Below are 21,438 nucleotides of genomic sequence, written 5' to 3' on the forward strand. Positions count from 1 at the left end.
TCTACAAATAACAAATGCTGGAGAGGGTGTGGAGAAAAGGGAACCCTCTTGCACTGTTGGTAGGAATGTAAATTGATACAGCCACTGTGGAGAACAGTATGGAGGTTCCTTAAAAAACTAAAAATAGAATTACCATATGACCCAGCAATCCCACTAGTGGGCATATACCCAGAGGAAACCATAATTCAAAAAGGCCCATGCACCCCAATGTTCATTGCAGCACTATTTACAATAGCCAGGTCATGGAAACAACCTAAATGCCCATTGACAGACGAATGGATAAAGAAGATGTGGTACATATATACAATGGAATATTACTCAGCCATAAAAAGGAATGAAATTGGGTCATTTGTAGAGACATGGATGAATCTAGAGACTGTCATACAGAGTGAAGTTAGTCAGAAAGAGAAAAACAAATATCGTATGTTAACGCATATATGTGGAACCTAGAAAAATGGTACAGATGAACTGGTTTCCAGGGTACAAACTGAGACACAGATGTAGAGAACAAACGTATGGACACCAAGGGGGGAAAGCGGCAGAGGGAGGTGGTGGTGCTGTGATGAATTGGGAGATTGGGATTGACATATATACACTAATATGTATAAAATGGGTAACTAATAAGAACCTGTTATATAAAAAAATAAATAAAATTAAATGTAAAGAAAAAGAATATATAGCCTGAAATATCATAAGTGGAAGAATGGTTTATTTAACCAATGAGACTTAACTAGCAAAATTTTTAAAAAGAGGATTATGGCACAATAGTATCTGGTACTTGTTTGAAGTTGCTAAAGAAACTGTGCAAGTGCCTGAAATAAACCAAGACACTGTGGTAATAAATGTATTTTTGTTGTGTGTCAACTGGGAACCAGGCACTATTCTAGGCACTTCATAGAGACTTCTTAGTTTGTTGACTGGTAATTGTGTCAGTCAGGATTTTTAGACAAGGAGCAGGCCAGAGAAGAGCTGTTCTTCAGAAATTCCACTAGTCCAGAGCACATGCTGTCCATGACTGTAGGCCATGGATGTTGAGAGAATATCTGTTAATTTCCCAAGGGTACAAGATGTGACCTGGTGGAAGGAGACACGGTTACATCTGTCAGTCTGCCACTCCCAAGCTGACCAATTGTGGGTACATTTCCTGAGCATTCTGACTGTCAGTTCATTCATTATTATAAGGGACAGAGAAAGACAGCTGCCTCACTGGGCTCAAGGCACAAAATGAGCTGATATAATTAAAAGTGCCTAAAAGAACCTATGATGCTAGGTTCACAGCAAGAACTCAATAAACAGTTCTCTGAATTACACATTTTAAATAGCAGAGGGTTCCCCCCAGGGAGTGGGATGTGTATGGATGGAAGCCTGGGAGTCCGACTCCTGGATTCTATGAGGACCCGGGAACTTCCATGCAGGGCACTCCCCATTTCCCAGCCAACACCAGGTCTAATGAGCTCTTGAAACCATCCTTTTCTTGCTCCCAGACATTTTCATACACCTGTGGGTACAAGCAAACATATTCATACACCTGTGGGTACAAGCAAACCCCTAAGCTGGAGCTGAGAAAACCAAAAGGGCTCTGCAGCAGCTCTGCCATCCCACAGGCATGACGCCCGGCACCTCAATTAGACTGCGGTGTGAGAAAAGCCAGTTCCCATGCCCTACTCAGCAACAATCCTTTCTGCAGAAACAATCAACCCCCCTAACTAGGGAAATCAATGGACTCTTCTCCCTACCAATATCTAAATAGCTATTTGAATGTGTTCTATAACAGGAGGAGCTTTTGAACAAAAGGTCAGGGCTGATTTGAAGTTGGTCTTTATATCAGCAATTGCTTTTAAAGACATAATTCTCCCAACTCTGTGAGCCCCTGAAGATAAAAAAAAAAATTATATAAATGTACAAATGACTTTATGACTTTGATTATATAACTTCTGAGAAAATGTCCGTATGAACTGTTAAGGAAGACTAAAGATATTGTGATAAAGAAAGCTTTTTGAAATTCTGCTTAAAAAAAAAATCTATGTCATGAGATATGAATGTAGCAAAAGTCTTGATAAAAGTCGTGTCATCCTTTTGCCATGGAAGCTGCTGAGGCATGAAAAGGACCACGGGCCTGGAGATCTTTGTTGCCTTTAAAGTCTGGCTGATCAACATGCATTAGAGTCTTCCTAAAGATGGGTCTGGCCAAAGGTTATCAACAAAAACCTAACCTAATGAGCCCAGAACACAGGGAGAGGAGCCCTGCCAAGCCAACACTGAGAGGAATTGGGAGCAAGGGCATTTCATTTTCAGAAAAGTAGAAATAAAGATAAACTCATTAAAGCAGAAGGTACTGCATTGTTGGTTTTTTTCCTCAGAGTACCACTCTCTGCGCAGGTGCTTCTCACTCCATTTTGGGGACTAAAATCTCACCCCACCCAAAATAGAAGCTGATGACAATAGAGGCTTTGAGGATAGAGCAGAGCCACAGGGAAGGCTGTTCTATAGACCAGCAGCAGTGCTGAGATGTGAGAGCCAGTGTGTGCAAAGGCCAGCAGGTTCCTCTGGGGCTGAGGCTGTGCTTTCTGAAATTTGGTTACCAGTAGATCTGGGCCATTGCTTCCATCATGGCTATGTGAATGCAAATAAGAATTCTGGAAACCTGAGGACAGAGAAAGCTACTCAAAGAAATGTTGCAAACGCTCTGCAACCATGAGAATGAATTGTTCAGAGGAGAATGGTGAGGACCTCTTTTGGAGTAAATCATATAGGGGGTCCCAGATTGACATTGGCTACAGGAGACAGGCAAATAGCATAAGTTAGTAAACCAACCCAGCAATGAGATAAGAGGGAATGTCGAGGTGAGACTGTGGGCTCTTTTTAAGAGAATAGTAGATCCTCAGCTCTGATGGATAGTTGCCCCACTGGAAGGGTGCCATGTTACCAGATTTGATTATTTAATTAGCTGAAAATTAGAGTTTTTATATAAAATCTCCTGATTTTAAAGTTTTGATAACTAGTTTTTTTTTTTTTAAACTTTTTTGTAGGCCAAGTGAGACATTTCTGTGGAATGGATATAGCCAAAAGTCTGTCAATTGGAGCCATCTGACTAGAGCATCAGACAACAGTGGATAGCATGGCCTAGTACTGAAAGTCAGAGAGAAAAGTACCTATTAGGAGGCTGAATGAGTTATAACATTTACATTTATTTATGGAAGAAAATATCAGCCAATGAAGATTGTCATGAATGGCCATGCATGTTGTATATTACACAACTCCAGGGAGCATTATTTATAACAAAGACTATATAAATGGAACCTTTTGAAGTTTCAGAGTGCACAACCTGCACAACCACACCCAGCAGCCTTGGTTGTGACACACCCCAGTCCTTCATTTCAGTAGGTTCTTGAGGCACAGAGAACGAACGCACTTAAGTTCCTATCCATTGATTCAGATGGGCCAGCACACCCATTCTTGACCCTCAAAAGAACTTTCATCAAAATCGATTATAAAATAACTCTTTGGCATTGTAAATGCTACCGAGAAAGAATAAAATTTTTCTCTCATCTTGTTGACCACAAAGCAAGATGATCCCAAAAGTTGCATCAGCAGAGACCCAGTAGATTGTACTTTAGTAGTGACTCAGCCTAAGTATAGTCAAGTAAGGCATTTTTCTTAAATGGAAAAGAATAATAAGTTATATAAGTTTCAGTGGCTTTGTCTGTGGTAGGTTTGTAACAACTGCCATTTAAAATTGATTGTTGGGCTATATATTCTGTACTGGATTAATACAATAAACACGATTTATACCCTCACAGGGTATAGAGTTATATCGCCAATGTCCCAGAGGATTCAAAGACAATAACACTGGCTGGTCTTGGAGCAGTAAGTCACCTGCACATCTGACCTCACTGCAAAGTATAGAAAGAAAGTTCCAGAAATTGTCAGGAGGTAGCTCTCCTAGCATCTTAAATCAAAAAATGGTTATTTTCCTTGGCTGCAGTAAGTATCTTCAAGGAAGAGAAATATGGGAATGTGTTAGTGAATGTGATGAGCTGGATTTCAGTGGCTCAGAAAATATGTAACCAGTAATTCCCATAAATATTTATTATAAGCCAGATACATAAAGACAAAGGGGGATACAAACACATTTGTTACACAGTATTAAAAATGTATCATAAACATTTGTTGACTAAGTGATATTTCAATTTACATAATCCCCTAAGACAGAGTTTCATTCCTGATGATAAACAGTGATACTGCTTAAGGGATGGGATGAAAAAGAAGGTTGGATCTCTCAGCTGACCCTGCTGTCACTGGCCTTAGTGAAAGTGATGGGGCATGATCTATCTCTGGTCCATTGGGTCACTAATGAGGACCTTAATACTCATCTGCAAAGGGCCTGCCCTAAGATGTAGTTACCAGAACATAAGGAAAAAAAAATCAATAAGACACCAGTCTCCTCTGTTAAAACTGGGTCAGTTTACAAATAAAACTTGAGTGTTCAATGTAAGAATGGCTCTATCTGACTTGTTCCTTGCTTTACATGGGGACAAATTAAAAAATGAACTGCCACAAACATTAGACCAGACAGTGCAGGAGCTTAATAAACACCTTCATGAAATGTTAAAACGACTGCCTCATTTGTCTGCAGCAAGAGTCAAGCACCACTACGAGAGTTTCTTACTTCCTTTCCAAATCAGGGGCAATTTGCTGGCTTCAGGAAAAAAAAAAAAAAGAAAGAAAGAATGAAAAAAGAAAAAGAAGCGAAAATAGAAAGGAAAAGAGAGGGAACCCTGCCTGATCAATGATTTATTTATGGAACCAAGAAAACTCTTCCCCTCTAAAATGGTATTTTTCCTAGGTTCTAACCCTTCAATCTTCCTCCAGCCTGGGAATACATATGTTTCTCTCCTTTTCTCTCCTCCATGTATTTTTGAATGGTTTCCATTATTACATGACACACCATTCACCTCAATCTACAGTGCTGAGATCTCAGCAGGGTTGCCCTTGCCCAGAGAATTTTGCTGCTCCAAACTCCGAATTGATGCTTTGTCTCACTTGAACAGCTGAGCAGTTTCTCCTCTAGAGGACTTCCCCACCCTAGGAAGAGGCTGTGAGCAGAACAATGAGAAGCAGTGACATCTGTAGTTTGTCATGTCCACAGTTTGTACACAAATTACTTCTTAAAAGCAAGCAGAGCGATGGGTTGATGATCCAGTGGCCCAAGAGATAGCCTGTATCTCTGTAGAGACAAAAACCTTAACCCATGCCCTTGGAGAGCTTCATGCTGCTTCAGACCTTAGAATTATTAACCATAAACACATGCAGATTTGGAGAATGGGGATATATAAGAGACTCTAAGCTATGACCCCCGGGTATGTCTTAACTTTCATATCAGAGAATTCAATGTAAGCCAAATGTTGACGTCTTAACAGAAAAACAGGCAGCAAGGTGTGAATGAGTTTTTAGCACTATATAAATAGCATAATGAGATGCATCTTAGTCCAAAGTCCAGAGTCTGGAGGGAAACATCAGTTGGGATTGAGAAATGGAGACACCCACCTGCTTCTCTGGTGATTCCAAGGGAGAAACAAATTTAAGGAGATGATGTTTATTTGTAGAACCATTCCTTTAGGTAGATGTCCAATGGTCTCTCATTCCCTGCCCACAAATTTGCTTAGAAAAGTGGTGATATACCAGAATTCAACTCAGATATCATGTTCTTGAAGAAGGCTTTCCTCTCTGTTCTGTGTCCTGGACCTACCTCAGTTGCATTTGTCATGCTGCTTTTCAACTTTTGGTTGAGTGGCTATTTCTCCTATTAGAATGTGAGTCCTTGCAAGCAAGATGAAGATTTATTCAGCTCTGCATCCTCAGTACCTAGTATTGCTATGTGCCTGACACATAGCATGTAATCAATAAATATTTACTAATTCTGTTTGATAAATGGAATTTAATTCTGATTTCCAGTTTCCTTCCCTTGATCACCATAGTAATTTGGGCATTTCTTTATTTCTGACACTATAGTTTCTTGTCCTCTGTCATCCCCCCTTTTGGGCACTTTTCTCTATTTCTTCTTCCATTCTTACCATTTGTCATTTACCTTCCTTCCCTCTTCTCCAGCCCTGGTTTCAAGTCTGACTCCCATGGGTGTTTCCTAACAAAGAACCCCCAGAAATTTCTTGAAGAGAGGCTATCCTTCAGCTGTTTGACATCCCTTGTAATAACCAGAGAGAGGAGAGGGTATGGAGCAGTAAAATCTCTCAGTGGAATAGGAGACAGGAGAAAGATAATAATACCATTTATAATCCTGATGGGCTAAGGAGCTGGATAGGGAGTGAGGGACACTTTGGTGATAAACCTGCTTTGAGCTTCACCAGAAAATACCCCAGAATCCATAAAGAGATCTTTAGCCATTGGTTAGGGATTCTCCCACTCAGCACAACAGGTAGATATAGGTGGCCAGCTCTAATTTAGGGAATGAGTCCTGTTTTTTCCCTATTCAATAGGGCTCAACCAAAACCCATATATTTTTCTTTCTTAGAAAAGAATACTCTCACTAAGTCTGGAAGTCAGGAAATGAATAGAATCATCCAATGGCAGACTTCATTAGTAACATCTCAATGCTCTCTAAACATAGTCCTCCCAGAAATGCCATACTCAGCAATTCTGAGATGTGCCCATGGAGGCTGTGATATTAATCAAATTCATGAGGGGAGGCTGAGGCCAGAATGCTGAAGGCCAATGCATCCTAACATGCTCTTCCCCTATTAAGGGGGGAAAGCAAGCCTCAGTGTAACGTGACATCATCAATCTAAGGAGGCAAGTGGAATAGATTTCCCGATTACCAGGTTAAGTGATGCATCAAACAGGAGCGAGCCTGGTCATTACTAATCATTTAAATTTAGGAAGACTGAGCTCAGTGACATTATCAGGCCCATATTAAAGAGTGACTTCTCTCTGCTATCAGGAATGTATTGGTGTCCCCTGCAGGATTTATTATTCTGGGAAATTGTAAGATGGGCTGGGGAAGCAACTATCTATGGCACCAACCCCATCCATCATCTTCACAACCCCAATTCTGGTCAGCCTCAGGGGGCTGGAGTCTCTGATCTCGCCTCGTTGCTGGGCTCCTTCAGTGGTCAAGTGTACAGGCAGACTAAAGAGCAAGCATCTAGAATGAGTTCAATTAGAGTACTCTTTGTTACATCATCATTAAATCTCCAATCAGCTTATTTCTCTCTGGTTTTCATTTTGGGAAGACACAGTGTTTTCTCATACTCCAGACTACAACAACCATCTGAACCCAGAGATGGTTTTTGACCAGGATACACAGGCTTCAAATTCATTGCCGGAGATTCTATTTCACTTGCTCTACAGTGGGAACCAGGTATTTAAATTTAGAATAAAATCCTCAAGTGATTCTCAATCACACACATCACTAGCAATCACTGATTTACAAGCTCCCCTTTGAGGACAACTAGGTAGTTGAGCAGATATTTGGGAACTACCCACCAACAAAATCACTAAACAGAATCACAAGTTGGACTTGAGAACCAGAGTAAAGACATGGATCGGGAACAAAATCTTGGACGTTATCAGCTATAACAGTACTTCTCAAATTTCAATGTGCCTGTGACTCAGCTGGGAAGCTTGTTGATGTGCAGATTCTGATTCAGTAAGTCCAGAGTGGAGCCTGAGTTTCTGCATCTCTTATAAACTACCAAGTGATGCCAATTCTGCTAGTCCATGAACCACACTTTGGGTAACAAGTCTCTATTAGAATGGTTCTTAACCTTGACCTCACACTAGAATCATCTGGGATGCTTTTAAAAATTCCAATGCCAGGCTCACACCAGACCAGTCAAATTAGAATCTTTAGGAGTGGGCCCACACATCAGTACCTTTTAAATCTCCCCAGGCGATTTCTTTGTATGGCCAAGCCTGAGAATCATTGATCTATACTGATGAACAGCTCTGCTCCTTGGCAAATTCAGTAATTACTGAGTGTTTTATGTTGAATAGTTATGGTGGACATTTAGTATAGAAATTCACCTTCAGCCCAAATACACAGGATCCAGATCAAGGTAAGAGTCTGAGTTGTCCTAAGCTTATTTAAGCTCCCAACCCCCTTGCCAACGGTTGTGGAAGAATATGCATGTCACCTAATATGAGTCAATGGGATATCAGGAGATGTTCCTATATATAGTCTTTTAGATATATGTGAGCCAATAAATTTGTTATTGCTTGAGCTAACTTTACTTGAATGAAGGTATCAACTTATATTGTCACTGTCCTTATGTAGAACAAAGGACAGGATAATGCAGTAAAACCCTACTAATTGTCCAAAAATGGGAACAGGTCTACCAGATTTCACTAAAACCATCCCACCTCCTGTACTCTTTCCTCACTTCCTCATTTTCTTCTTTTCTCCCTTCACTCTCCTTTCTCTGTGGAGATGGCAGGATAGAAGGTGAAAGGAATGCCTAAGGAGTGTAATTCTGTTTCCAACCTCTCATAAGAAGAATGACCTTGGAAAAGTCCCCAGCTTTATCTAAGCCACGGTTTGCTGATATTTAGCAGGATAAGTGTAATATCTATGCCAAAACTTTTGTGAGCATCAAATGAGATAATGGATGTACAAGCATCCTGTAAATGTTAAATTGCTATAAAATGTCATCTATAGTTTTTTTTGTGGTTTTTGCTTGCTCTTAGGAAAAATAAGCAGTGATGTCAAAGGTGGAAGTTTATTAATAGTGCTATCTATTGTGCATCCATGCACTGTCTCCTGAAGAATCCAGGCAAAGCTGGGTATACTGCCAGTTCTGCAGAGTTCCCATCTAGGAAGATGTCCCTGAGTTATCTAGAGCAATCAGGGTGGAGGAAGCAATACAAATCACACTGTTCCTTGCAAACAGTTGGGGGAGTCAGGCAGAGGGGAAGAAAGGGAGGTTGCAACCTAAGTGACTTTTTTTTTTTTTTTTTTTTGCGGTATGTGGGCCTCTCACTGTTGTGGCCTCTCCCATTGCGGAGCACAGGCTCCAGACGCACAGGCTCAGAAGACACGGCCCACGGACCCAGCCGCTCCACGGCACGTGGGATCTTCCCGGACCGGGGCAAGAACCCACATCCCTTGCATGGGCAGGCGGACTCTCAACCACTGCGCCACCAGGGAAACCCCTAAGTGACTTTTAATTATTTTCTGATTCACTACATCATTAGGGAGACAGGGAAAACTCTTAAGACATAAGACATGTTGATCTGATGTCATTGATTTTCATATATATTTTATGAGTTATCAAATATGATGAAGCTGGGAGAGAAAAGCTTTTCAAATATGATAAGACTAGAGAATCCTCAAGCCCATTTATAAAAAGAAGTCAAATTCTGGCCTCAGGTTGAGTTTGCAAAGTCAGGCTTCAAGATGTCCCAATGTGGGTTGGGCCTGAAGGCTCCCTGGCTACTCAAACCTATTCTGAGGTTGTCTTGACTGCCCCCTTCTCAATGATAAACTTAAGAATTATATAGTCTGTGTCTACTAAAATGTAAGTTTCTCTATATCATTTGCGATCACATGCTCAACCTCTAGCATAGGGTATGGTGCATAGTAGGCCCTCAGTATATTTCAAATGAATGAAACTTAAGTGTCTAGCACTGCACAGGCTTCTTCAGGTATAAAGGAATATAACTCTCTTACTATCTTCATTGAGGTTATAATTATTTGGATGACTACATGCAAAAATAATTTAATAAGAAACAAATAGACAATGGTGCAAATTATGCAATTAAGTACCAAAGAGCCACATAAACAGTAAGGTATTGTCATTAACCGAGCAAAAAAAAAAAGTATTGGCTAGTGTTACATAGGATGACATTCCAGATGAAGTAGAATGTCTACTTAATCTTCCAGTGTCTAGCATGCTGCCTTGAGCAATTATGAAGTCCTTAAATATTCAATCAAGTGGCTTTATTTCCAGTTGCTTAATCTCATTTTTATCCAAAGGACAAAGTAAGCAAGCTTCAATCAACTCATCTAAAGTATAAATGATTCGTAATGTTAAAATACATTCAGTGCGGTTCACTATGCAAGAGAATATGTTGTATTCCAGCTTTGGATTAGAATAAACGGAGCATGGCTGGAAAGGTGGTAGAAGAAAAGAGACCCAACATCCACATGAGAACAATGTCTGCTTGTGTTGGAAGGCTCCTTCTCTTGAGTTAGTCCAAGCATAAGCTGGGTACAAGCAATAAAAAGGGGAGGTTGGAAGGAAAGAGCAACTTCAGCCGTTACAAGGTTCATGGCATTCTCATTGTTTTGCTGTTCTTGCCTTCCCCAGCCATACCAATACCAAAGACCTAGGAGGAAAAACCTATGAAATAATGATGTCAATAACAACAACACTGCCATTTATTTAAGCACCTTTTATTCCAAATAATCAATGAATGATTTTATTTTTTAAGATCTGACAACTCTAAAATATTCATATCCTGCCCTTATTTTACTGATAATCTAAAGAACACAAAGTTTAAGTAATTCTCAGAGTCATATAGTCAGTAAGTAGAAGAACCAGGACTAGAATCCATCTCTGACTGCAGAGACAGTGCTCTAATTAGGATGCTACCACTTCTCTCTCCAGCTGTGTTATTAAATCAGACTTGTTGTAATACAAGAATAAGGCACCACTGCTTTAAGACCTGCTTGGAAATAGAGTGCAGCCCAGGTAGGGGTTGAAAGCTATTTCCTCTTCTTCTTTAGGTCCAAGGAACTCTCTCCAATGATCTGGGAGCCTGTGATCCACATGACAACCATAGTTGAACTCGGTTTCAAACGATAACTAGAGTTTGCTTGAGTAGTGAATTAAGCTTGGAGCTCTGGAGTTCTGCATATGGTGATGGAAGGGAATAATTGATTATCATTTGAGAATAATTTAACAAAGCCAAGAGAATGATTGGCTGCCTCAAATGAAAGAAAAAGAATTCAGAGTTCACTAAATCTGCATATGGGGTGGGGATTGGGGGAGAAGTAGAGAATCATAGCTCCTTTCATAAAATTAGGAAATTCTCACACACAAAAAACTCTGCTATGACTGGAAAGACAGAGTGTGTGCATTACTTCCAGGCAATAAAAGTTAGGAAAGGTCAATAACGTTTTTGAAAATAAGAATGATCAGTTAAAAAGACTGTTTTAAGGAAATGAATCTATTAGTGAAGTACTAGATACACTAACAAGGAAGAGAATGGAGTCAATGCTTTGGGGATTCAGCAAACTTTTGCTAAAGTGACAGTCCATTAAATGGTTATTATGATGCAAGAAATGTTGAATATGATGGTTGATATAAACTTTTGGAATGCATATAAAGTAGGATCAAAAGGTTTACCCTGAGTTGTATAGCCTCAATTACTTAGAGAAGACTGGTATCATCAGTTTACAAAAAAAGGAAAAATAAAAATAGATATCCAGTTAGGAGAAGAATTAAAAACAATAATGGCTACTGTTTGCTTAAATATCACTATGTGCCAATCATTGTATAAAACACTCTACAGACCCTACCTAATTTAGTCTCCACAAACACCCTGTGCTTTGGTATTATTATTATCTTTTACAATCAAGGAAATTGAAGCTTAGGTTAAATCATTTGCCAGAAGTCCTAGGTGGTAAGTGATGGTGTAAAAATAATGAGGTCAGTTTTAAGCATGTTGAGATGATGAGAGAACACCACAAAAGAAATGCTGAAATACAATTTGGAAACCAAGGTAAAAAGAAAATCAACTAGGGGTATTATTGCCATGTCTTTGTTGTCTGAAGGTACAACCAAGTACCTCTGGTTCCTTAACAGGGCACCAAAGTGAGGGTGGGAACCTGGGAAGGCAAATTAAGAATGTTTCAGGTTCAAGATGGTGGAGTAGAAGGACGTACACTCACTCCCTCTTGCAACAGCACCAGAATCACAACTAAATGCTGAACAATCATTGACAGGAAGACAATGGAACTCACCAAAAAAGATACCCCACATCCAAAGACAAAGGAGAAGCCACAATGAGATGGTAGGAGGGGTACAATCACAATAAAATCAAATCCTATAACCACTAGGTGTATGACTCACAAACTGGAGAACAATTATACTACAGAAGCCCACCCACTGGAATGAAGTTTCTGAGCCCCACATCAGACTTCCCAACCTGGGGTCTGGCAAAGGCAGAAGGAATTCCCAGAGAATCAGACTTTAAAGGCTAGTGAGATTTGGTTGCAGGAGTTCAACAGGACTGGGAGAAACAGAAACTCCACTCTTGGAGGGTACACACAAAGTCCTGTGCACATAGGACCCAGGGGGAAGAAGCAGTGATCCCATAGGAGACTGAAGGAGACCTACCTGCTTTTGTTGGATGGTCTCCTGCAAAGGCGAGGTTGGCTGTGACTCACCGTGGGGACAAGGACACTGGTAGCAGAAGTTCTGGGAAGTACTCCTTGGCATGAGTGCTCCTGGAGTCCACCATTAGTCCCACAAAAGAACCTGTAGCCTCTAGTGCTGGGTCACCTCAGGCCAAACAACCAACAGGGAGGGAACTCAGCCACACCTGTTAGCAGACAAGTGGATTAAAGTTTTACTGAGCTCTGCCCACCAGAGCAACACCAAGCTCTACCCACTACCAATCCCTACCATCAAAAGCTTGCATAAGCCTCTTAGATAGCCTCATCCACCAGAAGGCAGACAGCAGAAGCAACAACTACAATCCTGCAGCCTGTGGAAAGAAAACCGCATTCACAGAAAGACAGACAAAATGAAACAGCAGAGGGCTATGTAGCAGAAGAAGGAACAAGATAAAACTCCAGAAAAATAATTAAATGAAGTGGAGATAGGCAGAAAAAGAATTCAGAATAATGATAGTGAAGATGATCCAGGATCTCAGAAAAACAATGGAGGCAAAGATCGAGAAAATTCCAAAAATGTTTAAGAAAGACGTAGAAGAATTAAAGAACAAACAAACAGAGATGAACAGTACAATAACTGAAATGATAAATACACTAGAAGAATCAATAGCAGAATAACTGAGGCAGAAGAAAGGATAAGTGACCTGGAAGACAGAATGGTGGAATTCACTGCCATGGAACAGAATAAAGAAAAAAGAATGAAAAGAAATGAAGACAGCCTAAGAAACATCTGGGACAACATTAAATGCAAAAATATTTGCATTATAGGGGTCCAAGTAGGAGAAGAGAGAGAGAAAGTATTCAAGAAAATATTTGAAGAGATTATAGTCAAAAACTTCCCTAAAATGGGAAAAGAAATACCCATCCAATTCCAGGAAACACAGAGTCCCCTATAGGATAAACCCAAGGAGAAACACGCTGAGACACATAGTAATCAAACTGGCAAAAATTAAAGACAAAGAAAAATTATTGAAAGCAGCAAGGGAAAAATGAAAAATAACATACAAGGGAACTCCCATAAGGTTAACAGCTGATTTCTCAGCAGAAGTTCTACAAGCCAGAAGGGAGTGACATGATATATTTAAAGTGATGAAAGGGAAGAACCTACAACCAAGATTACTCTACCCAGCAAGGATCACATCAGATTCGATGGAGAAATGAAAAGCTTCATAGATAAGCAAAAGCTAAGACAATTCAGCACCACCAAACCAGCTCTACCACAAATGCTAAAGGAACTTCTCGAAGTGAGAAATACAAGAGAAGAAAAGGACCTATAATAACAAACCCAAAACAATTAAGAAAATGAGAATAGGAACATACATATCAATAATTACCTTAAATGTGAATAGACTAAATGCTCCAACCAAAAGACACAGGCTTGCTGAATGGATACACAAACAAGACCCATATATGTGCTGTCTACAGGAGGCCCACTTCAGACCTAGGGACACATACAGACTGAAAGCGAGGGGATGGAAAAAGATATTCCATGCAAAAGGAAATCAAAAGAAAGCTGGAGTGGCAATACTCATATCAGATAAAATAGACTTTAAAATAAAGAATGTTACAAGTGACAGGAAGGACACTACATAATGATCAAGGGATAAATCCAAGAAGAAGATAACAATTATAAATACATATGCACCCAACATAGGAGCACCTCAATACATAAAGCAAATGCTAACAACCATAAACGGGAAAATCGACAGTAACACAATAATAGAAGGGGACTTTAATACCTCACTTACACCAATGGACAGATCATCGAAACAGAAAATGAAGAAGGAAAAACAAGCTTTAAATCACAATATAGACCAAATAGATTTAATTGATAGGACATTCCACCCGAAAGTGGCAGGATATACTTCCTTCTGAAATGCACATGGGACATTCTCCAGGATAGATCACATCCTGGGTCACAAATCAAACCATGGAAAATATAAGACAATTGAAATCATATCAAGCATCTTTTCCAACCATAACACTATGAGATTGGAAATAAATTACAGGGGAAAAAATATAAAAATCACAAACGCATGGAGTCTAAACAATACGTTACTAAATAACCAAGAAGTCACTGAAGGAATCAAAGAGGAAATCAAAAAATAACTAGAGACAAATGACAACAAAAACACAATGATCCAAAACCTATGGGATGCAGCAAAAGCAGTTCTAAGAGGGAAGTTTCTAGCAATACAATCCTACCTCAAGAAACAAGAAAAATCTCAAATAAACAATCTAACCTTACACCCAAAGGAAATAGAGAAAGAAGAACAAACAAAATCCAAAGTTAGTAGAAGGAAAGAAATAATAAAAATCAGAGCAGAAATAAATGAAATAGAAATGAAGAAAACAAAAGCAAATATCAATAAAACTAAAAGCTGGCTCTTTGAGAAGATAAACAAAATCAGTAAACCTTTAGCTAGACTCATCGAGAAAAAGAGAAGGAGGACTCAAATCAATAAAATTAGAAAGGAAAAATAATTTACAGTGGACAACACAGAAATACAAAACATCATAAGAGACTACTGCAAGCAACTCTATGCCAATAATATGGACAACCTGGAAGAAATGGACAAATTCTTAGAAACTTATAACATTCCAAGACTGAACCATGAAGAAATAGAAACTATGAACAGACCAATCACAAGTAATGAAATTGAAACTGTGATTAAAACTCTTCCAACAAACAAAAGTCCAGGACCACAACTACACAGGTGAATTCTATCATTTAGAGAAGAGCTAACACCCATCCTTCTCAAACTCTTCCAAAAAATTACAGAGGAAGGAACACTCCCAAACTCATTCTACGAGGCCACCATCACCATGATACCAGAACCAGGCAAAGATACTACAGAAAAAGAAGATTATAGACAAGTATCACTGATGAATATAGATGCAAAAATCCTCCACAAAATACTAGCAAACAGAATCCAACAACACATTAAAAGGATCATACACTGTCATCAAGTGGGATTTATCCCAGGAATGCAAGGATTCTTCAATATATGCAAATCAATCAATGTGATACACCACACTAAAAAAATGAAGAATAAAAACCATATGATCATCTCAATAGATGCAGAAATTTTGACAAAATTTTGACAAAATTCAACACCTATTTATGATAAAAATTCTTCAGGAAGTGGGCATAGAGGGAACCTACATCAACATAATACAGGCCATATATGACAAACCCACAGCAAACATCATTAGCAATGGTGAAAAAGTGAAAGCATTTCCTCTAAGATCAGGAACAAGACAAGGATGTCCACTCTCACCACTATTATTCAACATAGTTTTGGAAGTCCTAGCCACAGCAATCAGAGAAGAAAAAGAAATAAAAAGAATACAAATTGTAAAAGAAGAAGTAAAACTGTCACTGTTTGTGGATGACATGATACTATACACAGAGAATTCTAAAGATGCCACCAGAAAACTACTAGAGCTAATCAATGAATTTGGTAAAGTTGCAGGACACAAAATTAATGCACAGAAATCTCTTTCATTCCTATACACTAATGATGAAAAATCTGAAAGAGAAATCAAGGAAACACACCCATTTACCACTGCAACAAAAAGAATAAAATACCTAGGAATAAACCTACCTAAGGAGACAAAAGACCTATACTCAGAAAACTATAAGACACTGATGAAAGAAATCAAGAATGACACAAACAGATGGAGAAATATACCATGATCTTGGATTGGAAGAATCAATATTGTGAAAATAACTATACTACCCAAAGCAATATACAGATTCAGTGCAATCCCTATCAGATTACCAATGACATATTTTACAGAACTAGAACAAATAAATCTTAAAATTTGTATGGAGACACAAAAGATCCCGAATAGCCAAAGCAATCTTGAGGGAAAAAAAAACAGAGCTGGAAGAATCAGACTCCCTAGCTTCAGACTATACTACAAAGCTACAGTAATCAAGACAATATGGTACTGGCACAAAAGCAGAGGTATAGATCAATGGAAAAGGATAGAAAGCCCAGCGATAAACCCACACACCTATGGTCAACTAATCTATGACAAAGGAGGCAAGGATACACAATGGAGAAAAGACAGTCTCTTCAATAAGTGGTGCTGGGAAAACTGGACAGCTACATGAAGAAGAATGAATTTAGAACACTCCCTAACACCATACACAAAAATAAACTCAAAATGGATTAAAGACCTAAATGTAAGACCAAACATTATAAAACTCTTAGAGGAAAACATAGGAAGAACACTCTTTCCATAAATCACAGCAAGATCTTTTTTGACCAACTTCCTAGAGTAATAGAAATAAAAACAGAAACAAACAAATGGGAGCTAAATAAACTTAAAAGCTTTTGCACAGCAAAGGAAACTACAAACAAAATGAAAAGACACCCCTCAGAATGGGAGAAAATATATGCAAATGAATCAACAGACAAAGGATTAATCTCCAAAATACATAAACAAATACATGTAGCTCAATGTTTAAAAAACAAACAACCCAATCCAAAAATGGACAGAAGACCTAAATAGACATTTCTCCAAAGAAGATATACAGATGACCAAGCTGCAATGAGGTATAACCTCACACTGGTCAGAATGGCCATCATCAGAAAATCTACAAACAGCAAATGCTGGAGAGGGTGTGGAGAAAAGGGAACTCTCCTTCACAGTTGGTGGGAATGTAAATTGCTACAGCCACAGTATGGAGGTTTCTTAAAAAACTAAAAATAGAATTACCATATGACACAGCAATCCCACTACTGAGCATATGCCCAGAGAAAACCATAATTCAAAAAGACACATGCACCCCTATGTTCACTGTAGCACTATTTACAATAGCTAGGTCATGGAAACACCCTAATTGCCCATCCACAGACAAATGAACAAAGAAGATATGGTACAATATAAAATGGAATATTACTCAGCCATAAAAAGGAACGAAATTTTGTCACTTGTAGAGATGTGGATGGATCTAGAGACTGTCATACAGATTGAAGTAAGTCAGAGAAAAACAAATATCATATATTAACACATATATGTGGAATCTAGAGAAATCGTACAGATGAACCGGTTTGCAAGGCAGAAATAGAGACACAGATGTAGAGAATAAACTTATGGACACCAACGGGGGAAAGTGGTGGTGGGGATGAATTGGGAGATTGGGATTGACATATATACATTAATATGTATAAAATAGATAACTAATATGAACCTGCTGTATAAAAATAAAATAAAATTTTTTAAAAAAGTATTTTTCATGGATCTGCCCAAGAAAAGATTACAAAGAAATACCAAGAACAGAAAAAGGTGAGAAAAAGACCACAGGATTATATGAATTCCCATACATCAAAGTGTAGTTGGCCATTAAGATGACCATTATCAAAAAAAAAAAAAAAAACCAGAAAGTAAAAAATGTTGGTGAGGATGTAGAAAAATTGGAACATTTGTGCATTGCTGGTGGGAATGTAAAATGATATAGCCACTGTGGAAAACATTATAGCAGTTCCTCAAAACGTTAAGCATACAATTATCATATGATCTAGGAATTCCACTTCTGGTATATACCCAAAAGAATTGAAAGCAGGGACTTAAAGATATTTGTATACCATTATTCATAGTAGCATTATTCACAATAGCCAAAAGGTGAAACAACACAAATGTCCATCAATAGATGGTACATACATACAATGGAATATTATTCAGCCTTAAAAAGAATGAAATTCTATCACATGCTACAACATGGATGAATCTTGAAGACATTATACTATGTGAAATAAGCCAGGTACAAAAGATAAATAACATATGAGTCAATTACATGAAACACTTAAGACTAGTCAAATTCATAGAGACAGAAAATAGAACAGTGGCTTCCAGGGACTGGAGGAGGAGGGAAGGGAATGGGAAGTTATTGCTTAACTGGTACAGAGCTTGAGTTTAGGAAAATGAAAAAAGTTCTGGAGACGGGTGGTGGTGAGAGTTGCACAACCACATGAATATACTTGATGCTACTGAACTGTACACTTAAAAGTGGTTGAAATGGTAACAGGAAACAGCTACTGAGTGTCAACATAATGAATATAATAGAAAAAAAATTTCATCATTAAAATGGTAAATTTTATGTTATATATATTTTACCACAATTTAACCAAAAAGTAGTTGGCCAAGCATAAAGTTGGAAGTTGAATGCGGGTTCTCTTGCCCTGTGTGGTGTGTTGCTGGGGAGGCAGGAGAGACCCAGATACATTCACCCAAATGATGGTCCAACTAATCGTCTTAGAGAGGCTGGTATTAGGAAAGCAAATTAGGTGTGTGGTTGCTGATGTTTATGCTATGATCCACCTTATTAAAACAAGGAGACTGGGATTAAAAAAATGATTTCAAGAATTTGGTAGGAAATTTATTAGTTTATTCCCCTCAAGAAATGTCACCTTAAGTATAGCTCACAGCCAGCTCTGGTCCCAGCATGGCATCAGAGGAAAAGGCACTTATAACTGGGATTAAGGAATTAAACAATAAGACTAAAAATAAGAACAAATGTCTTCATAGTGAGAGCTCTTCATCCTGGCACTGAGTGCCTCGGGGAGTATTCAAGCTTGTTTTCTGGAAGCATTTAGGCACAGGATAGGATCAAATTTTCTAGGTTAAGGTAAAGCAAGGAATGGACACCATCACTCTGCAGCCTCCTCCCTGCCTCATGATCCTGTAGGTAGGTCATTTAGCTATGTGCTGTTTTCTGTGAAGTATCTCACACAGACTTGGAGATTGCTCAAGCCTTCTTAGCTTGAGCAAAAAGACAACACACAATGCTCCAAAGCTGTGCAAACACTCAGATGGGCCTGAGAGGAAGGGGTTGGCATTTAGTGGAGACAATTCTCACAAACATTTCTCATCTCAGAGATGTTGTAACTCCTGACAGCTTCAATCTTTCATTTTAGAGATTTCTGTTGATTAAGAATCAAACACATTTTGTCCACAGCACAGAGATACCAAAGCAAACTTTTCCCCTAGTGCCATTTCCCCAGGGAATGGGAATGATTGATTTTTATTGGTTCAGCTCCTAGGATACTCACATCTCAATCCAACCAATTTTCTTTGGAGAGAGCCCACTCCAGTCCACTTAATTGTATTTTCTAACCAAAGAGTTGAGAGAGATTTGTCATCTTTCCAGTCCAGAGGAGATGAATCTCCAGACTTCTCTCCCAATTGTGTGAACTTGTTTCTGAAGTTGGCGACTAAAGAAGGGAGCCAGGCTTAAGGAAAAAAAAATCACATACAAATATAAAGCTGAAAATACAATGACTGAAATGCAGGCAGAAAAACTAATCTGGGCATCGAGGACTCGAAAGGTCTGAGAAGAAACAGTTTGCTCCATGCTTTCAACTTTTATTGGAAAACAGTTACTGTAGGTAGTCTTTCATTTGGATCTGAACAAAGAAGAACCATATACTAAGAAAGTCATCCCCTCAGTTCTCTGACACGTCTTCCTTTCTGTTTGCCTTTTCTCATGTCTCACTCTATACTCCCATGAACCTCTCATCACCCCAACCCCTGTTTATTTTACCCTTCATTTAACTCATACCAAGTTTCCCATGTTTCCCTGTCTCAGCAATAGCTTGCTCTGGGGTGTGGAAATGAAGATGCAGAGAAAATTAAGAATGCAAACTAGCTTGAGAGTTTGGAAAAATTAATGCCCGTGGTAAAAGGAAAGCCTTCCTCCATTCTCTCAGCAAATGGAAAAGGTGAACAACTCGGGATGGGATTCTTTTGCACACTGACACTTTCCAGCCCTCAATTATGCACTTTTTACTATTAAATATACAACCAGCCCTGATAGTTTCTTCACGATGAATCTCTCTTAACCCACAGAATCTACATTATTTTGCATATTGCTCTTTTGTGCATGGATTTCTTTTCATCTTCCCTATTAAACTGTAATATTCCTGTGCACCAAGTAACTCTGTTTCTTTGCTTCTTCCACAGCAAAAAAAAAAAAAAAATGCACACAATGTTGGGCATGACTTTGAAAATGTTACATGATGTGCTATAAAGTGATAATATCATTTATGTTCTTTTTTTCAGAAAATCACATGAGAAATCGTACAACGGAAGTAGTACTAGGCTTTAAAGAAATCACCGAAGAGTGACTTGATTTTCTTTCTTCCTTTCTTTCTTTCTTTCTTTCATTCTTTCTCTCTCTTTTTCTTTCTTTTTTTTTTTTTTTTTTTTTTTTTGGTAACCTTCACAGCCAGTTTATAAACCCCAGAAAAAAAGTTGTCTTAATTTATGGTCAATCATATTTTCAACACATTTTTATTAGTTTATTTTTGACCTATATTTACACACTACTCAACTTGATCTATTGCCTTTTTTACCCCACTGGCCCAAAATTATTACTTTGATCACATCAAAAATTACTATCTATGATTCCCTCCAAGCAAAATAATTTACCTCTACCAAAGTAAAAACAAAGTAGCAGGCCATCCCCAAACTGGAACACAATAGATTCTGAGCATTGATAACAGTTTTAGAGTAAGTATACAGCTGCTGAAGATGACCTCTTTGAAGAAGATATTGAGAAACAACTCTCCATGAATATTTTCAACTTTCTGCGTGGCCCAGGCTTTTTGAGCAAAAGAACCAGAACCTGGGTTAAAAGTAGAATTAAATGGTAAACATTCAGTTAGAGATAATATATTGCACCAGAAAGCTTTAGGAGTTTATTTCTGTGGTACTAAGCGTTCTACAATCAATTCTATCAAGGAAGGCTAGGGCAGGTCACCACACCAACCAATTTTCTGTGAGACCACCTGAGCGTCCTACAATTCTACTCAATTCTGACACTATCCATCTGGAGATCGCACCAGATTCTGCAGGTTAAGGGCTCAGTTCTACAAGACTGACTCAGTTCACAAGTCCACCTTGTCACCTAGGCTTCTAACCAACTGGCTATAGATTGAAGGTTCTAACAACCCCCTCCTCAGGTTTGGTTAATTTGCTACAGTGGCTCACAGAACTTAGAGCAACATTTC

This window comes from Grampus griseus (assembly GCF_964374135.1).
Source record: "Grampus griseus genome assembly, chromosome: 1".
In the NCBI taxonomy this organism is placed as follows: domain Eukaryota; kingdom Metazoa; phylum Chordata; class Mammalia; order Artiodactyla; family Delphinidae; genus Grampus; species Grampus griseus.